Consider the following 8321-nt stretch of genomic DNA (forward strand, 5'->3'; position numbering starts at 1 on the left):
ATCTAGCATAGCACCTACTGCTGCCTTAACTTGCTTTTGTAGCATTTTCTTTTCTCTTTTTGGGGAGCATTTGATTGTAAGTCATGACCAACATGTGACCACACACAATCCTCTCCATCCTCAGCAGAAGTGTCAGGATTCTCATCTCAACTAGAGTCTCCGTGCTACTCCTTAACTTGGTCTCTCTTTTTCTTGATCTTTGGTTGAGTGTAATTCTCCACATTTTTATCTTCTGCCTCTTTCTTGCATTTCTTTCCCACTTTCCTTTCTATTTAGATCTCTGGAAGGTCAGGTTCTGCAACCATGCTTGTGGCTTATTGTTTAGTTCTGCCATATGCTTGACAAAATACTCCTGGATGGTGAAGGCATTGGTGATTGCATTGGAGGTTCCAGTCCATCTGGAGTGGCAAGGCTGAAATAATCCTTAGGAGTCTTTTTACTCTGTCTTTTCCCGAAAATGCAGTCAAGGTTTATTTTGTTCTGAGATGATAAATCCTTCCCTTTTGTGAATACAGTTCTTGGAGATTTGGATTTTTCTTTAAGGCTGGAATATTTACTTTCCTTTTGTCCTAGGAGGAGATTGCTGATTCTGGCCAATAGCAACTGTTCAGTTCAGTCAGAAACTGGTTGAAATCATCCTGATGAGCAATCCAGTTATCTTCATTATTGATCATAGCTCCAAGTCCCAGGCCATTATTTTTAACTTGAACTTTAATGTGATCTATGGCTCCTTTCTCTTCACTGCAATGGCCCTTTTAAATTTCCATATGCATTTTTAATTAAATTTATTGGAGTAAAATTGGTTAATAACATAAATTTCAGTTGTACAACTTTATAATGCAACATCAATATATCATCTCGTGTGGTCACCATCTGAAGCCTAGTCTACTTCCATATGCAGTTTTGAATTAGCTTCTCTATTCCTGAAAAAAATATTGCTTTTTTGAAATTTATTGAGTTCATAGATTAATTAGGAAAGTTGAGATCTTTACAATATATAGTCTTCCCATCCATGCACATAATCTGCCCATCTAAAAATGTTAGCTCTTCCTTTGCTATATCAATAAGCTTCTATTATTTTCTTCATTATGTCTGACATCTTTTATTAGATTTATTCCTAGGTGCTTTTTAAAAATTATCAGTGCTCTTTTTTAAAAGCAGGTCTAATTGGTTGTCTACATTTTCTAATACTATGGAATGGCAATTTATCACTTGCAAAGTTATGAATATGCTTTACGCAGAACAACCTGTGATAGTGCAGTACCTCTGGGCTAGAAACAGTGGAAAACTCATACTACCACATGCCTGAAGGAAATGGCTACAGATCTTTGAGAAGATCTGTGGATTCCCATAGAGGAAAGCAGACAATCCACAGGAGCCTGTGGGAGGAAGTTAGGAGGTGAGCCAAGCAAATGAATATTCTGCCCTCACTATTTTTGTTTTCCAGTTTCTTGCTAGTATCTCTCCTTGGTGGAACCCAACTCAAAGATTTATTCCTAGACACCTTTTAAATATAATCAATGCTATTTTTTAAAAGTAGGTCTAATTGGTTTTCTACTTTACTGAGTCCACCAATCCAGGTGCTAACCACTTCCAGAAGCACCTCACAGACACATCCACAAATAACATTTAACCAGCTATTTGGTCATCCCTTGGCCTAGTCAAGTTGCCATAAAATTAATCACCACAGTAATTTACACCTACTAACTTAATCTTCACAACACTCCTATGAGGTAAATAGTTTTATATTTATCTTATAAATGAAGAAATTGAGATACAGACAGGTTAAGTAACTTTACTGAAGTTTCATCGTCAGTAAGTAGGGGAGCTGGGCTTTTAACCTTGGCTGACTGATTGCCAAATCTATACTTCTAAACATATTACCCTTATGTTTTATCTGGTGATTCTGAAATAACATTAATAACGTGAATAAATATTGCACTACTCTTTCATACCAGATAAAATTTTGATTGAAACTATAAAATAATGTGGGGATAACTTAATATTTATGTTATTGTGTCTTCCAAATGGCAGTCTATCTATTCATTGAAATGTTCTTTAATAAGAATCTTTACAATTACCTCTAAAGAGAACTTGCAAAACTGGGGTGGGAACCGGGTGGAGGGAAGCTATGGGGGGAAAAAAGAGGAACAACTGTAATAATCTGAACAATAAAGATTTAATTAAAAAAAAATAAAGCAAGAAAAGGGCCGAAAAAAAAGAACTTGCAAAACTTTGTTAGATTTATTTTTAGATATATTTGTTGCTATTGTAAACTGTTTTCTTAAACAACTGTAGGATTTACGTGTGTTGAAATTATATTGTACTTGATTTTTGTATATGATCCAGCAAATTTGCTAAACATTCATATTCATTATATAAACGTAACTATAGTTACTTTTGGGTTTCTATCTAGACAATTATCTTCAGCAAATATAGATAATTTTGTGTATTCCTTTCCAATCATTCTATTTTTTATTTGTTTTTCCTTTATACGTGCTACCAGCTGAGTCCTCCATTACAATACTCAACAGAAGTTGTGATAACAGGCATTCTTGTCCTAGTCATTATTATTAAAAGCAATATTTTTTTTTCATTTCACAATCGAGTTGGATTTTTTTTAAAGTTCCTTTATATACCAAATTTGCTGGTAGTTTCTTTTTTATAAAACGTATTTAAATGTTACTGGAATTCATATGATTTTTTCTTTAATTCTGTCACTAAGGTGAATTATATATCTGAACAAACCTAATTTTAGTATATTTTATGTTTTTTTCACATTGCTTGATTCAATTTGTGTCTTACTTTAGTAAACTACAATGGACAGATGTTCAGTTGCAAATTATTGAGAGAGTAGTCTATAGGAGGGAAGGGGACAGAACCAAGCAAGGATGTGCTCTTGGAAAACCAGTCCACAGATTTCCTGCCTTAAGACAGGTGGGCTGAGTTTTTGTCATTTAAGCAGTGGCTGTTCCCAATAGAAAAGCACATTTGCAGGGCATGTAAATGGCAGGGCATGGCCACAACCTGTTTTTGTAAATAAATTTTTATTGAAACACTGGAACACAGCAGTGCTCATTCACGTACATATTGTCTATGGCTGCATTTGTACTTCAAGGGCATAAGCTAGTAGTTACAATTGAGACTATCTGCCCTAGAAAGCCTAAATTATTTGCCATCTGGTTCTTTACAGAAAAATATTGTAAACCCTTTAACTAGATTCATGTTGAGAGTGTTTTTTTTTAATTTTCTTTTATTTATGGTACCAAGTTTATAATAATTTTGATTTTTAAAAAAATATATTTTTATTGATTTTAGAGAGGAAGGGAGAGGGAAAAAAAGATAGAAACATCAGTGATGAGAGAGAATAATTGATTGGCTGCCTCATCCATGCCCCACACTGAGGATCAAGCCCACAATCTGGGCATGTGCTCTGACTGGAATCAAACCATGATCGGTTGGTTCATAGGTCAATGCTCAACCACTGAGCCACATCAGCTAGACGTAATTTTTATTTTTATATTAGTATAATCAAGTGGCCTATTCTGTATTCTTCTAGACTTTGGAATATTTTGAATAAGTTGGTAATTTTTTTCTTAGAGCCTATGGATAAAACTTGGAGTCTTGAATTTGTGGGGAAAATTTAAAGCTCTAATACAAATTTTTAAACTATTTAGCTATTTTAAAAGATTATATTTTCCATATACTTTTGTGACAATATTGTTTAATGATATTTTTATAAATGTGTTTGCATGAGCTAAGTTTTATATTTAATGACATGTAGTTATTTCATCTTCTCAACGTTTTACTCTTTTTAACATTTTTAATGTTCCCTTTCCTTTATTAATGTTTTATTTTAGCTTCCCTACTATTTTATCACTTTTATTAATCTTTTCAAATTATTAATATTGTTGATTTTCTATGTATCATTTTGATTTTCTAATTGTATCATTTTCTTATTTGTTTCTAGTTTATTAAGTTGTCTTTATACCTGTAGTATGTCTTCATCTTACTTTCCTAAGATTCTCTTCTTTTTCAAACTTTTTCTGTTATATACTTGAATCATAAAGTCTAACCTTTCTGTTTCCCAATATGAATACTTGATTTATAGTATTTTTAGTACTTTAAAAATATGTTTTTATTGATTTAGAGGAAAAGGAAGGGAGAGGGAAAAAGAAACATCTCTGTGAGAAACATTGATTAGCTGGTTGCTGCTCGAGCCCACAACCCAGGCATATGCCCTGAATGGGAATCACACCAGGGAAATCTAGATGCATGAGAAGATACTTAACCAACTGAGCAACACAGGCTAGTGCTTAAGTGTGGGGTGCAGTTACGGTGTTTTGGCCAGGTTCAAGCCTCAGACTAATGGAAGGACAGGGTCCTCTCATTGCCACGTGCAAGTCCCAGCTGGAGGGCAGGCCCTCCCAGCACAATTATAGCCAACGGCTGTGTTTGTGAGCTTGAACCTATAGTCCAAACACGTAGCCCCACGTGCCTTGTGATAGAGTTCAGGTGCATGTAGTTGAGTAGGGTTGAAACTCACGAGAATGCTGTAAACAACGTGATCACGCCCCTACTTTGCCTCGTGGCATCTGCTATAAAATAAAGACACGTCTTGTGGGCGCTGTCATCGTCTCCTCATCAGGGAGGCAGCGTCCCACCGAGACCCAGCTATTATTCTCTTGTCTGTCTTTCCTTAATCTCACCCCCCAACTCGGGATCACCCTTGGTCGTGCTGGCGTGGCACACTTAAGTACTTTTTTAAATGTATCTATTATCTAACTACATTTCCAGTATGATTAATTCATTTACCAAAGAGGTGTTTGAAATATGTTTATAATTTATAAATATACAAGGCTTCTTTAATTATCATTTATTCTTTATTTTAATGTAATTGCTTTGTATCAGAGAACATATTGTGTATGATTAAAATTTATTAAAAATTTTATTTGCTTCAAAATAAAATGTATGGCCATTTTAAAGTGTTTGATGTATAATTGAATGACTTTGAGGTTTGATATATTTCAATAATTCTGGAAAATTCTCTGCTAATATATCTCTAATTGGATTTCCAGAAAGAGGATAAAGAAGATAGAAGAACATTATTCAAACATATTAAGCCTTCTTATTCTGTCTTTAACTTCTATTAATAGTAATATATTTACTAACTTTTTTCTCTATTATATATTCTGGATACTTTTTTTCTATGTATAATTATTTTTTTTTTACCTCTATTGAATCTATTGTTTAGCTGATCTTATGTATAGAAGTTCACATTTTATAGTATTTAAATTTTGAGACAGTCTATTTGATTCTTTTTTATAATTGTTTAATTATTTTTATAGGTTCTTGCAGGCAATTTTAATTTCTTCTTTTATTTCTTTAGATATTTTAAATAATTGTAATGTGTTTGATGATTTCTACATATGAATTTTTGTGTATTTGTTTCTATATTTTTTAAAAATATATTTTATTGATTTTTTACAGAGAGGGATAGAGAGTCAGAAACATCGATGAGAGAGAAACATCGATCAGCTGCCTCCTGCACACTACCTACTGGGGATGTGGCCACAACCAAGGTACATGCCCTTGCCCGGAATCGAACCTGGGACCCTCCAGTCAGCAGGCTGATGCTCTATCCACTGAGCCAAACTAGTCAGGGCTGTTTCTTCATTTTTTCAGACTTCATATTATGGCCTCATTTCCTTATATACTTTATGGAGTTTTATCTATCTGTATAAACTCCTTGCAGTACTATATTTGTGTGGATATTCCTTGGGGTTACACACAGCCTTGGGGTGAATATTATTCCTCCAGGAGGATTCATATTTTCTTGCAAGTAATGTGAAAATGAGCTTTAAATTCACCTGTTTAAGAACAGTGTATATTTAGAAATGCCAAGGGGGGGATATTTACTCTCCTTCTATAAGCAAAAGTTGAGTACATGGCCTCCACTTAAAAGCTGCCTTCTAAAGTTGCTCACTTCTCTATAGTTCATCTTTCTATTTCTTTTTGGCATTTGAGAATTCATTAGTTTTTTAACTGAATTATGACTAAAAAAATCTTATGCATTATTGTGGTTTTCCATGATAGGATTGTTCAACATACTAATTAAAATGGAGTCCTTGATTTGTTTAATACAATGATATATTCAGTTTCCAAATATACCATTTCAAATTTAATATTACACTTATAAATGAGATGGCCATATTATTTTGTTTTCCCTATTATCTTTTAAATATTGGATTATCAAAATCAGGTTGAGGAATGGGAATATAATAAAATAATAAATTATTAACAACAGAAAAAATATTAAGGGTAATCCTGTAGAAACCCTTCCTCTGAGCTTTGCCATTGAAAATTAATGTCAACAATAAAAAATAGTGGAAAAAAGGAAATTAAAAATCAGGATATACCCTTTTTAACTGTGTGGGGTTTTTTTGTTTTGTTTTTTAAGTTGGAGCCTGAAGTATAAATTGATTGTATGAGCCAAAATTATTACCCTCTTTTCCAGAGGATTCTGAAGACAATACCCATTGGTAAACAGGAGAACCCTAGAATTCTACACCCTAGGCTCCCTGCTTTCTTCCTGGAGTTATCTTATTAAAACCTATGACAACCCACATACTAGTAATAGTTATTATTTTATTGAGATCTCATGTGATCCCAACGCAGGTCATTATTTTGTATCCATTCCATTCAATTAATTTTTTGAGCACCAACTATGTATCAGGTACTATTCTGGATGTTGGGGATGCAACAGTGGGGAATAAAAAGACATGCATCCCTGTTCTCATGTCATTTAATTTCTAGGTTGAACAAGACAGACAATAAAGTAAATTGCATAGTATATTGAAATAAGATGAGTGCAATGGTAAAAATAATGCAGGGGTTCAGGGAGAGATTATAGTTTTTGAAACTTTTATCAGGGAAGAAATCAAGCCATCTTACAAGGCAGGAGGAATGAAGTTCATATAGGTGAGTGGTGCCCCAAGTCACAAGCCAATTATGGCAGAAAATGGGATTGGAACCCAAGCTCAGGTTCTTTCCATTTCAGCCTTAATCTTCTTACAGCTTTTATATTGGCATTCACAAACATCTCTAAGTATTAACCAGGCCCAACCCTACTTAATTTTCAGAGATCAGATGACATTAGCCATATTGAATCCAAGAATAAAGAGTATACAGATATGACATGCTAATAGATCCTGGCTTTAGTTAAAGTCACACAATTTAGAAACAAAACTGGGACCACTGAGGCCTGAGACCTCCAGATCCTTTCATGGATCATGACACTTATTCATAGTGGTCTTTCTATCCAGGAGCTGGTTTGTGGGAGGTGTGTCCTCTCTATGCTTCTCACAGAAGGTTGACCATTCTCTCTAGGTTGCCTCATCTTTGAAAACCTAAAGAAATCCATCACATGCACCCTAACCAGTAACACTCCTGAGATCGCTCCCTTCCTGCTGTTCATTATCTTCAGCGATCCCCTGCCTCTAGGCACCATATCCATCCTCTGCACTGACCTGGGCACTGGCATGGTAAGGGCCAAACTGATTTTTTAAATTACCATAACCTTAGAAAATATTTTGGGGAAATTTCCCTTTTTTATGTTTTTTTGAATGATCTTTTTCTAGGAAGGGTTTTCAGGTTTGTGGAGGTGTGCTCCTTGTGGTTTGATACCCACCACAGGTGTTTCATATTAGATGATAGTTTGACATTAATGTCAAACTGTGGGATTCTTCTGTCTCACTAGAGGTAGGAATTTGGGTTTCCACTCATGTGTGGCAGGGTATAGGATTTAATTTCTCAGAGGCTTCTTAATTATTTCCCAGACAGAAGACTGGGCTGGTGACAATTGTCCTTGCTGCCTCCCTGCTCCAGAAAGTATAGTTTTTCAATCCCCTTTAATAGCTGTCTGTTGGCATTTCAGTCCCACTTCCTCACATGAAATTTAATACAGGCATAAGACCACATCCTCTGTGGGCATTACCACTCCAGCCTTGTGCAACCAGGGCCTATTTTCAGGCTTGATAACATCCTGAAGCACCATGGTAGCAGCCTGCAAAGTTAACACTGTGATACTGACTTGCCTTTCTACTTCTGGAAAGTAGGGATATCTTTTTCTCTATATATAGCTAAGCTGTGAATGAACATTTTTTTCCAGGACTTTCATGTTCCAGGAGTTGGAGGGGCATCAGTGGCATTCATTAGGCTGTGCTACCAGAAGCAGCCGACCTTACATTTTCTGCTAGTTGAAGGGAGGCTATTGAAATGCTGCCCAAATCTTTTTATCAGAAAATGGGGGGAAATACTGT

At 35.0% G+C, this 8321-nt stretch overlaps 1 pseudogene; it reads right to left on the reverse strand.

Annotated features, from left to right (window-relative positions):
• Positions 1-164: 164 nt before the first annotated feature.
• Positions 165-8056, reverse strand: LOC102769048 (annotated as a pseudogene).
• Positions 8057-8321: the final 265 nt, after the last annotated feature.

The sequence above is a fragment of the Myotis davidii genome, unplaced genomic scaffold (genome assembly GCF_000327345.1).
Source record: "Myotis davidii unplaced genomic scaffold, ASM32734v1 scaffold1670, whole genome shotgun sequence".
Taxonomy (NCBI): Eukaryota; Metazoa; Chordata; class Mammalia; order Chiroptera; family Vespertilionidae; genus Myotis; species Myotis davidii.